Genomic DNA, 17,309 nt, shown 5'->3' on the forward strand with positions numbered 1-17,309 from the left:
AAATTCTGTGCATATGGCGCATCGCAAAGGCAATCTGCAAGTGGAGTGTCAAGGAAGAGAGATGTACATGTGCCCTGAATGTATCTCCTCTGCTCACGCACATGTTCCATTATCCCATTAAACTTCGCTTAGAAAGCACAGTTTAAAGAAAAAGTTGTTAAGAATGTTCAGATAATAACAGCAGAGTTAAACCAGACTCAGCATCTTTCTGAGCATAGGGCTCTGTGTAACTGCACTGGTCAAATGCTCATCAGGCCCACTCTGATTTGCAGGATGAAGTCTGAAGACTGAAATTTCTCCACACCCTGCATGTCAAAGTACCACTTGACTTATCAAAGCTGCAGCCCGGGTCCGAGAGAGCATGGCTCCTTTGTCACAGCAGCTTTTCCATATCTTAGAAGGCCTGGAGGAGCAGAGTGGTGACCACCTTCTTGATGTCTGAAATCTCTCACCTCCACTCCCCACCAGGCTGGTTCTCAAGCCACACATGAGGATAACATTTATTCCTGCCTTAGTTCTGTCTTTAGAGGGGCTTCTTGTGCCCACCTTGTTCTGATCTCAGAAATTAGTCCTTCCTTCTATTCCTAAGACTTCCATAAACAATACAAAGTTTTTAATAGGAAAAACCAAGAAAGAGAAAAGGAAAGCATAAAAACAGTAATCTCCTGGAAGAAAAATTAATATGGTTAATAAATAAAAAATAAATAAATGGATGGATAAATAGATGATAAGTGATGTGCATCACCAGTGATAAGGGATATATAAATTAAACATCATTTGTCACTGATTTGCTAAATGTTAAAAAGATTGACAATAAACCAGCCTTTAAATTAATGCATAATTTATGATATTTGGATTCCTACATTGAAGACATGAATGTTTTTTCCTTCACTATAAAGACATTCATTTTAGAATAACAAACTTTAAACCAAAAGTCCAAGCCTTTTAGTTAGAGTCTGGAAATATAATTGACCACATTTCCGTGGTCAAATTAAAATACATCTTATTACCCAAAAAAAAAAAAAAAAAAAATGCAAATTCAACCCCCTGGTATGTTTCCAAACTCTCACACAATGCCATGCTGTTGAAGCATTCACAGCTGATGCTTTGCAAAATTAAAATTGTGTATTTCATGAGTGAAATTCTTTTGTTTTTATTGCTTTCAATTTTGTTTTGTTTTTGCTCTTAAGCATAAGCATGACTGGAAAGCACCAGTTACCATCTCAAGGAGTTTTCCAGGTACAGAAGTAGCAAAAGGGGATCAACCATTGAAGTCAAGTTGATATTTATTGGCTATAATTTTTTAAAAGACATATCTTACCACATTGAAGGCATGGTTTACTATAGCAAAAGCACTATCTAAAAAATATATGACAAACTAACAAAAAATAACAAAAGTCAGAAAGTTTGCTGAGTAGAACCAAGACATCATATGAAAGAATTTTAAAAATTGGGATCTTGGAGAAAATGGCAGACAATACTAATAAACTAAACTCATCTGCTCCATTGAGCATTAGTAGTAATGATTTTTTTAATGAATAAAATCCTACATATTTGGTTTTTGACAAACCCTTTACAATTTAGATTCAAGTAACATGACAAGAGAACACTTTTTTCCAACTTATTAGAACGCATTTTTTCTGTATTTTTTAAAGGAAACCATTCCTATATAACCTTTAATTTTACTATCCACCAATTTTCAGAGACCTGATTTTAGGAACAAATGTATCTGACATTGGCAATAGTTCAGAGAAAGGAATGCCTTCATATTTCATATTCTTTTTTTTTTTTCAAGTTTCACCGTGAAGGTTTCGAATTCCTGACCTCCAGTGATCCACCCACTTCAGCCTCCCAAAATGCTGGGATTACAGGCCTGAGCCACCACCACACCTGGCCAGGAATGCATTCACATTCTATTAGAGTAAGTTCACATTGTTTTCACTTTTGTTAGAGGGCAAAATGGAAAAAACTATCAAAATATAAAATATGCCAAATCTCCGACCCAGCAATCCACATCTATTGTTTAAAAATTGTTACAGTATATATTCATCCATTTTCATGCTGCTGATAAAGACATACCCGAGACTAGGAAGAACAAGAGGTTTAATGGACTTAACAGTTCTACATGAGTGGGAAGGTCTCACAATCATGGCAGAAGGCAAGAAAGAGCAAGTCAACATCTTACATGGGTGGTGGCAGGCAAAGAGAGAGATTGTGCAGAGAAACTCCTGTTTTTAAAACCATCAGATCTCGTGAGACTCATTCACTATCACAAGAACAGTTCAGGAAAGACCCACCCCCATAATTCAATCACCTACCACCAGGTTCCTCCCATGACATGTGGGAATTGTAGGAGTTACGATTCAAGATGGGATTTGGGTAGGAACACAGCCAAACCGTGTCACACTAGTTTACAAAGGTTTATACAATATTTATTGCAGTATCACATAACAGTTGACATCACAAGCTCTGATGCCTGATTATCTTTGCATAATTCCAGTACCAGTTTAATAATTCTGTAATTTAGGACACATTATTTAAACTCTCTGCTTCAGTTTCCTCACTGGGAACATATGGGAATAACAACCATTCCTAACTCATGAACGTATTGAGATTAGATGAGATTAGACTATTGGAGCTGTGCCTGACCCATAGTAAGTTCTTAGTAAATATCATCTGGCTTGTTTTTAGAGAATTAGTTACATGATTGACTGTATTATAACTACAGACTTCTAGGCAGTCTTTAAAAAGATGAGTCCATTGCTATGTATGCTATAAAAGAATATCCATTATAACTTGCTGAATAAAGAAAAAACATGAAATGCGTATGAGTATTTTGCATATAAATTGTGTGTGTGTGTGTGTGTGTGTCTAGAAAAATTTCTAAGTAGCTAAAACCATATCTGTCAGTGCCACTTCCACAGTTGCACTGGAAATAGAGTAGGAAAGGCTGTCAATTTTATTATAAAGTACTGTATGGTTTGAATTTTTATAAAATTTAAATAAAGCCAATAAAATAAGATAAAAAATCTTTTCCAGCATACCCTGACCAATCCTGCCTGTCTTATCCTATGTAATACTAAAGCCTATCTGATATTCATTTGAAATCTCTTTCATTACCTCTCTTTCTTGACTGATGCTATACATGCAGGCATCAGCACTTTCAAATACTGTAAAATGGTACATCATATTATTACACAAGTATTGTTCTTGTCCCCACTTCTTGGTCTGAAATATTTCACTTAAACGATACTATGGTGTATCTGTTACTCTTAGTTTCAGCTGAATATAAATAAATAAAATGCTATACCTATCCCAGCCCAACCACCATAAACATTTCATGAAAAAACAAACAAACAAACAAAACTAACCAAATGGTCAGCCAAGAAACATGGATTTAATTCTGGTCCTGTAAATAGAAAAAAGCAATGCTTTCCATCCTGACATAGCCAAGACACATGACAAACAATGGAGGCCACGGTGAAGAAAAATTGCAATTACAGATTTAAGTTTATTCTCACTCTGTCATGACACTTTGCTTATGATTATTGCTACATATTGTAAAAGTGCAAGTAGTGGTATAAGGAAATAACAATGACTACCTTTCAAATGTGCATACTACCTTTCAGATGATTGAAAAAATAAGGTAAAAAACAGATATCATATCTTCAGATGAAAATATTGACAGGTTACATTTATTTATTCTGTCATTTATTCAGCAAGTACTTATTGGGCACCAACGATATTCCAGGTACCATTCTAGGTTCAGGGGACAAAGTGATGCACTGAAGAAAGGTCCTACCCTGATGGAAGGGAGAGAGTGACAACAAATGGAAATATAATGTCTCTCAAGCTAATAAAAACTCATACACACATTTAATCTTCACATGCTCATAAGTTTGGTGCTCTCATCATTGTCATTTTTCTGATTTTACAAGTGGAAAAAATAAGGAATAGAAAGGTTGTCACTTACTGGAGGGCATATAAGCAGTAATATAAATAGTTTGTGATAGAAATAATATTCAAACCCTAGAACTTGATGCCAGATCCTGAGGTCTTGATATTCCTGTTCAAAATCACATCACAAGGTTGTTCAGGGGACTAAATGAGATAATTTATGTTGAACCATTTTTTAAATTGTATTTTAAAAAAATATTGACATCATCATCACCATGAGCTATGGTATTTTTGTCTGGGCAAATTGCAAACTCTAAGGTTGGCATTGGAAAACAGCATCGGCTGTGCTAAATTTTTCTTAGGAATTTAGTGAAAGTCCTTTGACATAAAACAGCCAAGAAAGCCTGTGTGTGATTCAAAGGTCCAAAAAATTCACTATGTCATACAGAGGAGGTACACAGAGGCATAAGTGTTCAGGGGCTGCAATGAGGCCCAAAAACCTAGCACGAAGATTATTTGAGAGCACAGCAAGAATAATTCCACCTGATGCCATACCTTGTAGAAAGCTGCTTTTTAAAATGTTAATATAATAACAGTAAAACTAAATTTCTTCATACTTCTATAAAGATATGACCAAGAGAAATCTCTCTAAAAGAAAGAACTAGAAACTGAACTATAATCTAGCTATAAAATCACACCTCCCACATACAAATTATTTATTTCTCAGATACTGCAGCTTCTCTCACCATGGAGTCAAAGTGTAAATATCAATGAAGAATGGCCTTAACATTCAACATACATGTATTGTGAATCCTGAAGGAGAATTATTATGAAAGATGGTAATTATCAAATTAAGAATGGAAGATGGAAAAGATGCTAAACTGGGCCAACTGAGTTAATAATTAAAAGGTTATTTTTATACAGCAATGATATATTTACCACAGGAAAAACAAACAGTGGGTGATAATTGTCTTAGTGAGGGTTTTATCAGAGAAGCAGATCCACTATAAGTGATATAGAGTAAGGGATTTATTTCAAATTTAGAACTTATGCAAGTGTGGCAGTGGTCAGACTGCCTATATAAGGCCTTACTTGGCCTGAAATGAGCAGAGTTAGTGGTTGAAAACATTTCCTCCAGGAACCTCTTTCTGAGGTCCAGAATGCATTTAGTCTCTATAAAATTAGGACTTGTGTTTGTCTGCTAAGAGAAAATGGAAATAATAATGGCTTTAAAAATTCAGGTTACTTCTCTTACATAAAGAGGTTCAGAGGTAGGAAGACCAACTTCCCATTGTCAATAGGATCCAAAACCCTCTTTCTACACCATCCTGGCACATGATTTTCATACTCAGATTTACCTCAGGTCACTATGTGGCTGCTAGAGATCTTGGCATCATGGTCATGCTAGAGGTCACAAAAAAATAGGATAGAGGAGAAAAATGGTGGTGGTGGTAGTGGGTTGTGATCTCTAATTTATGTCAGGTCTCATTAATCAGTTTTCATGGATGTCCCACACATCACATCTTCTTGCATCTCATAGATCAGAATATCATCACCTAGCTGCAAGGGAAGAAGATAAATTTAGTCCTTATTCCAGGTAGCAATGTGCTCAATAATAATAATAATAATAATAATAATGATTTAAGAATCATTATTATGGATTGAAGTAATAAAGATGAAAAGTGACCATATTGAATATTAAATTAACTACTAAAGACTTACTTTGTATTTTTTAGATAAAAATACATCCAAGTGCAAATTCTATTTTTTTTCTTGCACTCTAAACAACATTCTAGAACATCCCCTGAAATACATACAATTCACTTTGGAAGCCACTGATTTAGAGAATGGAAAAACGTTATTTGAAAGTGACAGATGATGACTAATAGTTCACATGTGTTGATTCCCAAAAGATGCATTCTTTCATCCAGCATTTATTAATATAGATTATTTGGAAAATTAATATTTAAAAGATTATAATGCATATATAATAAACATGCATCGAATTTCTATATTTATTAGATACGATTCAAAAGATTTCAAAGAAAGATATTAAAGTTACTCATGTATAGAGTTAAATATGTCGCTGGACGATTCATGTCATATATTTGAGAGTGAGCACTAAAACACACAGACACTTTGGGTATACACACTGGCACACATACACAAGCATATGCATACATACATCCATTTACTTATTCAACTTTTTCTCTAAAACTGAAAATGAATGCATTTTGAAAGGCTAATTTAAATTTCTCTCAGGTTGGCAGAACTAAAATTTATCTTTTGCTTATGATTACTGTATATGCCATCTATAAGTTTTTTACAGAATATTTATTTTTAGTAAATAAAACATTCTTTAAAGAATGTTTAATGTGGAGGAGCCAAGATGGCCGAATAGGAACAGCTCCGGTCTACAGCTCCCAGCGCGAGCGACGCAGAAGACGGGTGATTTCTGCATTTCCATCTGAGGTACCGTGTTCATCTCACTAGGGAGTGCCAGACAGTGGGCGCAGGTCAGTGGGTGAGCGCACCGTGCACCAGCCGAAGCAGGGGCGACGCATTGCCTCACTCGGGAAGTGCAAGGGGTCAGGGAGTTCCCTTTCCAGGGGCAACAGACAGCACCTGGAAAATCGGGCCAGTCCCACTCGAATACTGTGCTTTTCCGACGGGCTAAGGAAACGGTGCCCCAGGAGAGTATAGCCCGCACCTGGCTCAGAGGGTCATACGTCCACGGAGTCTCCCTGATTGCTAGGACAGCAGCCTGAGATCAAACACCAAGTCGGCAGCGAGGCTGGGGGAGGGGCGCCCGCCATTGCCCGGCTTGCTTAGGTAAACAAAGCAGCCTGGAAGCTTGAACTGGGTGGAGCCCACCACAGCTCAAGGAGGCCTGCCTGCCTCTGTAGGCTCCACCTCTGGGGGCAGGGCACAGACAAACAAAAAGACAGCAGTAACCTCTGCAGACTTAAATGTCCCTGTCTGACAGCTTTGAGGAGAGCAGCTGTTCTCCCAGCACGCAGCTAGAGATCTGAGAATGGGCAGACTGCCTCCTCAAGTGGGTCCCTGACCTCTGACCCCTGTGCAGCCTAACTGGGAGGCACTCCCCAGCAGGGGCAGACTGACACCTCACATGGCTGGCCAGGTACTCCAACAGACCTGCAGCTGAGGGTCCTGTCTGTTAGAAGGAAAACTAACAGAAAGGACATCCACACCAAAAACCCATCTGTACATCACCATAATCAAAGACCAAAAGTAGATAAAATCACAAAGATGGGGAAAAAACAGAGCAGAAAAACTGGAAACTCTGAAAAGCAGAGTACCTCTCCTCCTCCAAAGGAACGCAGTTCCTCACCAGCAACGGAACAAAGCTGGACGGAGAATGACTTTGACGAGCTGAGAGAAGAAGGCTACAGACGATCAAATTACTCCGAGCTATGGGAGGATATTCAAACCAAAGGCAAAGAAGTTGAAAACTTTGAAAAAAATTTAGAAGAATGTATAACTAGAATAACCAATACAGAGAAGTGCTTAAAGGAGCTGATGGAGCTGAAAACCAAGGCTCGAGAACTACATGAAGAATTCAGAAGCCTCAGGAGCCGATGCGATCAAATGGAAGAAAGGGTATCAGCCCTGGAAGATGAAATGAATGAAATGAAGCGAGAAGGGAAGTTTAGAGAAAAAAGAATAAAAAGAAACGAGCAAAGCCTCCAAGAAATGTGGGACTATGTAAAAAGACCAAATCTACGTCTGATTGGTGTACCTGAAAGTGACGGGGAGAATGGAAACAAGTTGGAAAACACTCTGCAGGATATTATCCAGGAGAACTTCCCCAATCTAGCCAGGCAAGCCAACGTTCAGATTCAGGAAATACAGAGAACGCCACAAAGATACTCCTCGAGAAGAGCAACTCCAAGACACATAATTGTCAGATTCACCAAAGTTGAAATGAAGGAAAAAATGTTAAGGCAGCCGGAGAGAAAGGTCGGGTTACCATCAAAGGGAAGCCCATCAGACTAACAGCTGATCTCTCAGCAGAAACCCTACAAGCCAGAAGAGAGTGGGGGCCAATATTCAACATTCTTAAAGAAAAGAATTTTCAACCCAGAATTTCATATCCTGCCAAATTAAACTTCATAAGTGAAGGAGAAATAAAATACTTTACAGACAAGCAAATGCTGAGAGATTTTGTCACCACCAGGCCTGCCCTAAAAGAGCTCCTGAAGGAAGCGCTAAACATGGAAAGGCACAACCGGTACCAGCCACTGCAAAATCATACCGAAATGTAAAGACCATCAAGACTAGGAAGAGACTGCATCAACTAACGAGCAAAATAACCAGCTAACATCATAATGATAGGATCAGATGCACACATAACAATACTAACTTTAAATGTAAATGGACTAAATGCTCCAATTAAAAGACACAGACTGGCAAATTGGATAAAGAGTCAAGACCCATCAGTGTGCTGTATTCAGGAAACCCATCTCACATGCAGAGACACACATAGGCTCAAAATAAAAGGATGGAGGAAGATCTACCAAGCAAATGGAAAACAAAAAAAGGCAGGGGTTGCAATCCTAGTCTCTGATAAAACAGACTTTAAACCAACAAAGATCAAAAGACACAAAGAAGGCCATTACATCATGGTAAAGGGATTAATTCAACAAGAAGAGCTAACTCTCCTAAATATATATGCACCCAATACAGGAGCACCCAGATTCATAAAGCAAGTCCTGAGTGACCTACAAAGAGACTTAGACTCCCACATATTAATAATGGGAGACTTTAACACCCCACTGTCAACATTAGACAGATCAACGAGACAGAAAGTCAACAAGGATACCCAGGAATTGAACTCAGCTCTGCACCAAGCAGACCTAATAGACATCTACAGAACTCTCCACCCCAAATCAACAGAATATACATTTTTTTCAGCACCACACCACACCTATTCCAAAATTGACCATATATTTGGAAGTAAAGCTCTCCTCAATAAATGTAAAAGAACAGAAATTATAACAAACTATCTCTCAGGTCACAGTGCAATCAAGCTGGAACTCAGGATTAAGAATCTCACTCAAAACCGCTCAACTACATGGAAACTGAACAACCTGCTCCTGAATGACTACTGGGTACATAATGAAATAAAGGCAGAAATAAAGATGTTCTTTGAAACCAACGAGAACCAAGACACAACATACCAGAATCTCTGGGATGCATTCAAAGCAGTGTAGAGGGAAATTTATAGCACTAAATGCCCACAAGATAAAGCAGGAAAGATCCAAAACTGACACCCTAATATCACAATGAAAACAACTAGGAAAGCAAAAGCAAACACATTCAAAAGCTAGCAGAAGGCAAGAAATAACTAAAATCAGAGCAGAACTGAAGGAAATAGAGACACAAAAAACCCTTCAAAAAATCAATGAATCCAGGAGCTGGTTTTTTGAAAGGATCAACAAAATTGATAGACCACTAGCAAGATTAATAAAGAAAAAAAGAGAGAAGAATCAAATAGATGCAATAAAAAATGATAAAGGGGATATCACCACCAATCCCACAGAAATACAAACTACCATCAGAGAATATTACAAACACCTCTACGCAAATAAACTAGAAAATCTAGAAGAAATGGATAAATTCCTCAATACATACACCCTCCCAAGACTAAACCAGGAAGAAGTTGAATCTCTGAATAGACCAATAACAGGAGCTGAAATTGTGGCAATAATCAATACCTTACCAACCAAAAAAAGTCCAGGTCCAGATGGGTTCACAGCCGAATTCTACCAGAGGTACAAGGAGGAGCTGGTACCATTCCTTCTGAAACTATTCCAATCAATAGAAAAAGAGGGACTCCTCCCTAACTCATTTTATGAGGCCAGCATCATCCTGATACCAAAGCCTGGCAGAGACACAACAAAAAAAGAGAATTTTAGACCAATATCCTTGATGAACATTGATGCAAAAATCCTCAATAAAATACTGGCAAACCGAATCCAGCAGCACATCAAAAAGCTTATCCACCATGATCAAGTGGGCTTCATCCCTGGGATGCAAGGCTGGTTCAATATACGCAAATCAATAAATGTAATCCAGCATATAAACAGAACCAAAGACAAAAACCACATGATTATCTCAATAGATGCAGAAAAGGCCTTTGACAAAATTCAACAACCCTTCATGCTAAAAACTCTCAATAAATTAGGTATTGATGGGACGTATCTCAAAATAATGAGAGCTATTTATGACAAACCCACAGCCAATATCATACTGAATGGGCAAAAATGGGAAGCATTCCCTTTGAAAACTGGCACAAGACAGGGATGCCCTCTCACCACTTCTATTCAACATAGTGTTGGAAGTTCTGGCCAGGGCAATTAGGCAAGAGAAGGAAATCAAGGGTATTCAATTAGGAAAAGAGGAAGTCAAATTGTCCCTGCTTGCAGATGACATGATAGTATATCTAGAAAACCCCATTGTCTCAGCCCAAAATCTCCTTAAGCTGATAAGCAACTTCAGCAAAGTCTCAGGATACAAAATCAATGTACAAAAATCACAAACATTCTTATACATCAATAACAGACAAATAGAGAGCCAAATCATGAGTGAACTCCCATTCACAATTGCTTCAAAGAGAAGAAAATACCTAGGAATCCAACTTACAAGGGATGTGAAGGACCTCTTCAAGGAGAACTACAAACCACTGCTCAAGGAAATAAAAGAGGATACAAACAAATGGAAGAACATTCCATGCTCATGGGTAGGAAGAATCAATATCGTGAAAATGGCCATCCTTCCCAAGGTAATTTACAGATTCAATGCCATCCCCATCAAGTTACCAATGACTTTCTTCACAGAATTGGAAAAAACTACTTTAAAGTTCATATGGAACCAAAAAAGACCCCGCATCACCAAGTCAATCCTAAGCCAAAAGAACAAAGCTGGAGGCATCACACTACCTGACTTCAAACTATACTACAAGGCTACAGTAACCAAAACAGCATGGTACTGGTACCAAAACAGAGATATAGATCAATGGAACAGAACAGAGTCGTCAGAAATAATGCCACATATCTACAACTATCTGATCTTTGACAAACCTGACAAAAACAAGAAATGGGGGAAGGATTCCCTATTTAATAAATGGTGCTGGGAAAACTGGCTAGACATATGTAGAAAGCTGAAACTGGATCCCTTCCTTACACCTTATACAAAAATCAATTCAAGATGGATTAAAGACTTAAATGTTAGACCTAAAACCATAAAAACCCTAGAAGAAAACCTAGGCAATACCATTCAGGACATAGGCATGGGCAAGGACTTCATGTCTAAAACACCAAAAGCAATGGCAACAAAAGCCAAAATTGACAAATGGGATCTAATTAAACTAAAGAGCTTCTGCACAGCAAAGGAAACTACCATCAGAGTGAATGGGCAACCTACAAAATGGGAGAAAATTTTCACAACCTACTCATCTGACAAAGGGCTAATATCCAGAATCTACAATGAACTCAAACAAATTTATAAGAAAAAAACAAACAACCCCATCCAAAAGTGGGTGAAGGACATGAACAGACACTTCTCAAAAGAAGACATTTATGCAACCAAAAAACACATGAAAAAATGCTCACCATCACTGGCTATCAGAGAAATGCAAATCAAAACCACAATGAGATACCATCTCACACCAGTTAGAATGGCATTCATTAAAAAGTCAGGAAACAACAGGTGCTGGAGAGGATGTGGAGAAACAGGAACACTTTTACTCTGTTGATGGGACTGTAAACTAGTTCAACCCTTGTGGAAGTCAGTGTGGCGATTCCTCAGGGATCTAGAACTAGAAATACCATTTGACCCAGCCATCCCATTACTGGGTATATACCCAAAGGACTATAAATCATGCTGCTATAAAGACACATGCAAACGTATGTTTATTGCGGCGTTATTCATAATAGCAAAGACTTGGAACCAACCCAAATGTCCAACAATGATAGACTGGATTAAGAAAATGTGGCACATATACACCATGGAATACTATGCAGCCATAAAAAATGATGAGTTCATGTCCTTTGTTGGGACATGGATGAAATTGGAAATCATCATTCTCAGTAAACTATCGCAAGAACAAAAAACCAAACACCGCATATTCTCACTCATAGGTGGGAATTGAACAATGAGAACTCATGGACACAGGAAGGGGAACATCACACTCTGGGGACTGTTGTGGGGTGGGGGGAGGGGGGAGAGATATACCTAATGCTAGATGACAAGTTGGTGGGTGCAGCGCACCAGCATGGCACATGTATACATATGTAACTTACCTGCATGTTGCGCACATGTACAATAGAGCCTAAAGTATAATAATAATAATAATAATAATTAAAAAAAGAAAATAATAATAATAATAATAATGTTTAATGTTTAATTCTTAATAGGAAAAAAGGAAAAAGTGGGTCTTTATTTAACAAGACAATAAAACTTTAGAAACAATAAAACTATAGAATTAAACAATAAAACTTTAGAACTGTAAAAAATGTGATATTAAAAGTTAAACATTTTTACTTTAAAATATTACCAGAAATAGCTCCATAAATAAATAGCAAAAAAATTCTTAATTAGGCCTTATCTCATCTTAGAAGCTGAAGTATTTTGCAACTTCTAGAGTAATTTCAAATAACTGATTTTACCCATTGATGGCCTTACACTACTTATGTTTCCTATTTCAACAGTCATTTATCCTTGAAGTGGCATAGTTTGAAATGAGATATTACTCCTTGGGGAAATTCTAGACTTCGGCCTTTCAGTTTCACTTCTCTAAACAACTCAAGTTTATAGATGGGAAGATAGGCAACATCTTTTATATATAAAGGAAGAGAAAGAGAAAGGCAGAAGAGAAGATGGACTCTTGATAATCTGTTACTGAATAAGCTCTTTAGTTGAATTTGCTTTATTCCATAATTTACACTATTCTTTTCACTTTCTACACAATTTCATGAGCATTAGTACCTGACTGGATTAGCCTCTCTGCACTCACAATTATTGTTTATTTGACAGAAACAGCCACATTTTTCTCTGAAGTTTAAATTTCCCAAGGTTGCAAATACAGCCTGGTTCTTACACTGTGGAGGTGTGTGTGTGTGTGTGCGCACGCTCAAGCATGTGTGTGTCATATATGCAATTACTGATTATTCCCTATTAGGTAGGCTCTGCACTTTATATATCTACTACTAAATTTAAGGGAAGTAAATGAAAAATTATTTTATCAAAATTATAATATTTAACTTTCAATATTACATATATCCATCAAATAGCTATACTGCTATGTTCTGCATTGTATATAAATGTATTTGGAATATAAAATGGTATTTTCCCTATATTCCCATCTAATGGGGAATTTCATCAACATTATATTAAAATAACCACATACTATTGCACATCAGGTTTTAGGATTATTTGTAGTTATCTATTTTCTACCTTTTACTAGACCAAATTATAATTAGTCTCTAAAATGCTTGATTGTACTTTGTCTAGAGTATTTTCCTCAATCCCATTTTGTTTGCAGAAAAGAATATTCAGAAAATTTCAAAGAACAGAACAGTAATGCTCTCACGACATGGAAAGCACATGAGATTGCCCTAAAATACACAAATTCATTTCAAGTCATACACAAATGCACATACATATGTGTGTATGTATATATTCATATATATATAATTTCAAATTCATGTATATGACAAAATTTTCAATTTAATAAATATGTATACACAAAAATGAAATTAGAAATATTAGAAATATTTGACTAAAAGTCCAGATTCCTCACAAAATAACACAATTCAGTGTGTATCACTCTTTAAAATATGAAACTATGTATACAACTTCAAAATTTTCAGAACCTTTCTGCATATGAATCCAGTAGTGGTATTAAAATAGCAACATAATCCTTTCAAATAACAGTGGCTGTTCCATCTGAACTCTAACCTTCTCAGGCTAAGATCAAAACCTGAGCTTAATTCAACCCCTTTCTTAAATCAAACTATGTGCCCAAACAAGGCAAAGCAAAAATACACAGTAGTTTGAAAACTACATATTAGTGAAGCACTCATATTGGTTGATTTTTAAAGATATTTTACTAGAAAATAATGTTAAACCACTGAAAATTAAGGCATCTCAAAATGTAACCACTGGAACTAGGTATAATTTTAACATTATAACCAACTGTAGTAATTTGGTTTAAAAATCAAGACTCAGAGTATATAATGTTCTTCCTAAACACTTCTACATTGTATTCAAGCCAGTATTGACTTTGAAAATTTTTGTGACTTCAGATTTTGTATAGTTGTTTTTCTTAGGCTTTTCCTATCTTCCACATTTTGTTATGGAATAATTCAGAGCAATAGTCCAGGTTACCTTGATGTGAGAAATAGTGAAAAATAGCACATAGTCTAAAAGATGACAGTATCTGTGAAGATAAGCAGCCAGCAGCATTTTATTTTGGTGTTGGAACAGAGGCGAGGGTGTGAGAATATGGAAATTAGCTTCCAATTTTGAGCCTCCTCTACTGCCTTTGAAGAGATCCTTCTCCTCATTACTACCCCATACCTACCCAGTTTCCACAATATTCTTTTTTTTAAGAGCAACCCTTGTTGATACATTTCTCTCATGTATACTATTGTATTTATAAGCTTATGATCTGATTAACACAGAAAATAAATGGATCAACAGCAAAATAATTGATAAGTTGATAAACTCTTGGTGCCTCCACATTGTTTTAATTGCAGACAAAGACATTAAGAAACTATAAAATTATAACATCAACATCTTTTCAAAAACAGCAGTTTGCTGAACACCCATCAAGTCAGAATATTTACTGGTATTTGATTTACAGGTGAAACAGAGGACAGCAGTAAAATGTGATCCAGACCAGGACAGATGTTTGTTGGTGCAATCCCAACTGTAGGTGTCACTAATATTCAAATAGTAGATTAGTAGCTTATACCAGACTCACAGATAGTATTTTTTAGTTTTGGACATGTTCATTTGACCATCAATTCATTAGCATGTCCTCTAGTTGACAGTTCTCCAACCTGTTGCCCATCAAAATCAATCTTTGAAATGTCTTACAAGCACAGTTGTAAGTACAGTCTAATTCAGATCTACTTAATCAGAATCTTTGGGAAGAAAATGTAAAATTTTTCCTTCCTTCCTTCCCTTCATCCCTTTTTCCCTCCATCTCCTTTCCCCCGTTTTTCTCCCTCCCTCCAGGCATATTATACGACAAAAAAAATTAATACTAGATGAAAGAGAGAAATAATGGAAATAAATAAATCAGTATTAAAAATTTTCACTTAATAGAACAAAAGTAAATATTCAAATACTTTTTTGAATGAAAAATATGACTTATCCAGCTCATATAAAAGTTGTACCAAACTGTTCAAAACCAGATATAATACCAAAGAAGATAACTCCATGTTTTTGTTTTTGCTTTTTTGAGACAAGGTCTTACTCTGTTGCCCACACTGGAGTACAGTGGTGTGATTACAACTTATTGCAGCCTCGACCTCCGGGGCTCAAATGATCCTCCTGCCTCAGCCTCCTAAGTAGCTGGCACTACAGGCACACACCACCATGCCTGCCTATTTTTTTCTATTTTTTGTAGAGACAGAGGTTTGCCATGTTGCCCAGGTTGGTCTCAAACTCCTGGACTCAAGCGATCCTGACTCACCCTCCCAAATTGCTGGGATTACAGGTGTCAGGCCCACAACTGGCCAACAACAGCATTTTAGGCCTTTTAAAATAAGTATTTATTTCAAGGGTGAGAAGTTCCCACTATCATGTTTCTACGGCATTTTATTGAAACTTCTGAAGGTCCAATATGATTGGTTTAGTTGCCTACCTATATACATCTATAATATGAATTTCTTAAAGGAAATTTAATAGTACTGAGTTTGTCTCTAATTTGGCCCAATTTATCCTGCTCCTTCCTTGCTTCCACTGCATAACACACCTTTTCCCATCTGTATTTGTCAGGGTTCTCCAGAGGAACAGAACCAGTAGGATATATGTATATATAAAAGGGAGTTTATTAGGAAGAATTGGCTCACATGATTACAAAGTGAAATCTCACAATAGGCATTCTGCAAGCTGAAAAAGAGAGAAGTTGGTAGTGGCTCAGTCCAAGTCAAAAACCTCAAAACCAAGAATCCAACAGTGCAGCCTTCAGTCTGTGGCAGAAGGCCTGAGAGCCCTGGGGAAGCTGCTGGTACAAGTTTCAGAGTCCAAAGACCAAAGAAACTGGAGTATGATGTCCAAGGGCAGGAAGAGCAGAAGCAAGCAACCAGCATGGAAAGAAAAAAGAGAGCTGCCTGCCTTGTCCTAGCTGGCCGGCAGCCAATTAGATGGTGCCCACCCACATTTAGTGTGAGTCTTCCTCTCCCAGTCCACTGACTGAAATGTCAGTCTCTTCTGAAAACACACTCAGACACACAGAGAAACAATACTTTGCCAGCCATCTAGGCATCCCTCAATCCAATCAAGTTGGCACCTAATATTAACCATCATGCTATCTTATTCATCTCTTAAATTCCTTTTTTTCCTTCTAAATTAAGCTGGTACATTCAGTAAATTAATGAATGCCTATTTAGTGCCAAGAGTTGTGATTCCATAGAAAATACAAAATGGAATTAAGCTTTGTCTCTTCATCAAAGATATTACTGTCCTGCTGTTGGGAGTGATAGGTAAATAAATAATTACAGAAAGGTATAATGAAGATGTGCCTGGAACCAATCCGCAATGAATACCAAGGGACAACTGTATATCATTACTATTTAGGCTTTAATGTGTCTACTTGGCTGTGCTGAACTACATTTTCCAGCATTCCCTTAATTGTATGTTAGCGTGGACCACAAGGGAGATATTTGGCAGATCTGAAGAGCAGATAGGAAGCAACAACTTTTGTTGATAACACCTGCTGTTGCAGATCTTTGAAATGCAGCTAAAGCAGTATTGGGAGGAAAGTTTACAGTGCTAAAATCCTACATCAAGAAGTTAGAAAGATCTCAAATTAACAATTTAACAATGTACTTAGAGGAACTAGAAAGAAAAGAATAAGCCAACCCCAAAGCTAGCAAAAGAAAAAAAATTTACTGAAGTCAGAGCACTGAATGAAATTGAGATGCAAAAACTTATACAAAAGATTAATGAAACCAAAAGTCTGTTCTTTGACAGATGAAACAAGATTGATAGACCACTAGCTAGATTAACAAGAAAGAAGACCCAAATAAGCACAATCAGAAATGACAAAGATGTCATTACAGCTGATCCCACAGAAATACAAAAGATCCTCAGAGACTATTATTAACACCTCTGAACACACAAATTAGAAAACCTAGAGGAAATGGATAAATTCCTGG

Source organism: Pongo pygmaeus, chromosome 1, assembly GCF_028885625.2.
Source record: "Pongo pygmaeus isolate AG05252 chromosome 1, NHGRI_mPonPyg2-v2.0_pri, whole genome shotgun sequence".
In the NCBI taxonomy this organism is placed as follows: domain Eukaryota; kingdom Metazoa; phylum Chordata; class Mammalia; order Primates; family Hominidae; genus Pongo; species Pongo pygmaeus.